This window comes from Lathyrus oleraceus, chromosome 3 (genome assembly GCF_024323335.1).
Source record: "Lathyrus oleraceus cultivar Zhongwan6 chromosome 3, CAAS_Psat_ZW6_1.0, whole genome shotgun sequence".
NCBI lineage: Eukaryota > Viridiplantae > Streptophyta > Magnoliopsida > Fabales > Fabaceae > Lathyrus > Lathyrus oleraceus.
The window spans coordinates 47,723,004-47,725,821 of record NC_066581.1 but is presented as its reverse complement, the minus strand read 5'-3'; positions in this window follow the sequence as shown (position 1 = coordinate 47,725,821).

Sequence of the window (2,818 nt, the reverse complement as noted above, 5' to 3'; positions counted from 1 at the left end):
AGATAAATTAGGGCTTCCTTGACAAACAAGCTTCAAACTCTTAATGAATTATTGACCAAAATGACAAATAAAGAACATGGGGATCCATATATGATTCTTATAACCAATGTGTACCTTTCTTTGTTTCTCCCTTGCATTTAAGATCTCAAACTCTAGTTGTGAGCTTGATGAGGCATAGGTGGATGTACACACTACCTACAAAAGAAACAAAACTACACTAGACATATTTTTGGTATTTTTGTTAGTAAACAAAGAAAATAAAGTATGATACAATCAAATATTCTTGGTGATCTCTCCCAATGTAAACCCAATGAATGAAAGATGAGAAGGATACCAAGATGTGATCCCAGTGCTAATGCCAAGTTATGAGATGGCATGAGGGATCTTAGGGTCAAAATTAAGGTCTTACAGCCAAAAGATGTCAAAATGGGTGACAATGCTTAAGACAAATGGCCCACAAGGAAATAGGATTTCCAAGATCACCCAAAGTAGACAATGAGACTTATAAGAAAAATCACACCAAGGTGGCCCATAATTAGGGTTTAGATGATCAAATCAATGCTCAAGAGACAATCACAGTGGCCCGAAGTAGTATAGTCAAGAATTAGGGTTTTGATGCCCAGATGACTGTCATGATGTGGTATCCTTGAATCAAGGTCCCAAAGATCAAGAAATTAAGGTTTCCCCCATATGATGAGTAATTCTCCAATTCTCAAATAAAACCCTAGTTTTTACTAACCATAATCTTTGAATCTATGATGCTTATTAGAAAGTGTTAACATGGATGAATGATGCACATGAATGAGTTTAGATGAAAAATGAAAAGATGAGGGGAAATATTAGGGTGTAACACCTTTATATTTCACTTTTATGTGTTTGAAAGAAATAATATACATCATGAGCCAAAAATCACAAAAGAATGCTCGATCTTTGTGAGAGTTTACTTATTCTTTAACTATTTATGTCTTTGCCAAAAAGGGAAATCTTGATGGAGTCTTTCTTGATGTTGGTCCATCTTTGGATTGGAGTGTCTTGATACCTAGTGAGAATGATAGAATATGTAGTGAGTATGGTAATTGCACCATTCCTTTTTATGAATGCATCTTCTCGATCCTAGGTTTTCGGATGCCTTACAATGCTTGTGACATAGAAGTTCTTAAGCATCTGATAATAGCTTCATCGTAACCCCATCCTGCGAGTTGGGCATATGTGAAAGTATTCCAGTATTGGTGTGAATACTCGAAGGGTGTGTTATCTGACCCATTTTTTCCATCTCTTCAAAGTTCACCATTACCTTATGATACGCAACATAGAAGCTTAGTTTCTATGGTGTCGGCCATATGAGACATCAAGGTTTTTTTCTAAGAGCTTGAAGCATTTTGAAGATTGATTCTTTCTGGTTACCCCTATCTGCCTAAAGGCTCTTGCAATGGTCTACGCTGTTGGAGATGTAGTGGAGGAAAATATATTGAGTTGTTCCCTAAGTACTGGAATGAGATTCATTTCCTAATGGGAAACAGGTTGTACGTCTAAAAAGGGGAAAACCTTTCTCATGAAGATATGTATATGAAGAAGTGGATGACTAGTTTTTATTGGGTGTGAATATGGGAGTATAAAAACGGTCTAGAGGGGGGGTGAATAGGACAAAATAAAATCCAACCGCCCTTTAGAAAAATTATTAGACTGTTTTCAAAAAATTACGAGTGGAAGGTTTGATGCGAAAATGTGAAAATTATACTATTCGAAATTTCGATCATGTTAGCATTAAATCATTTCACAAACACCTAATATGAATATGATGAAACACTAGTATTCAATTGATTCGATTGTATAATCTACGAGGTGTGTTTATACAACGATTCAATGTAGAGAATTCTAACTTCAATTGTTTCTCAGAATATTAATCACAAATTTAGCTCAACAAGGTATCCAATTCCAACAAAACCTCATGCTTGGGTAATAAATCACTATCAATTGAATCAACGATAAACTACGGTAGAATTGAAACATCTAAGCATGTAAATACTACAAAATTAAATGCAAGAGTAAGAGAGATAGAGATGGTACCAAGATTTATAGTGCGTCAATGTTCGTCCTTGCTTTGGCTACATGCATTCTTCAATGGTTTCCCATTGGAACCTCCATTGTTCCTTTTCATTTGATAAATATTTGCAAGAGTTGATACAATCACCAATCCACAATACAACTGAGAAAATTAAAATCTCCTATATGAATCTTAACTTGTATATAGTTGTTCGCATGTGTTTTTAGCGAACAATCACGAGTTTGAAAGTCTTTGATTAACTCAAAAATCTCGGGAATAACTTTGTGCAAATACGTTTACAAGAAAATATGTGTATGATGTGACTACGAATGTCTGGGTGCAGACAGTGTAAAAGCGATCTTTAAAGACAATAAAGCTTGAATTAAAGTAAAAGAAGTTTGAAACAAACAACATTAAATAAATGCAGTCAATGAAAAAAGAAAAGGTCTTTATATTATGGAAACATAGAAAAGTACAATGAAAGGGACATAAAGTCACATATTACTCACAAACTGTTTCACACTTTGGCTTGGGTACTCCAATTATATAAAAAAATATATGAAATTTGTGACCTCGATTACAAGATATGAACCTGCTATATATACTAAACATAAAATTAATTGTTTTCGACAGTTTACTCCTAAAGAATCGATGCATCTTCAAATGCATGCAACTCATCTTCTAACTCACTCCCATATCGTTCGTACTTTAAAACTTTTGAAAACCATTATCCCACATTCTCTAACTGCTCTTAGCGACTAGTAACTACTTCTT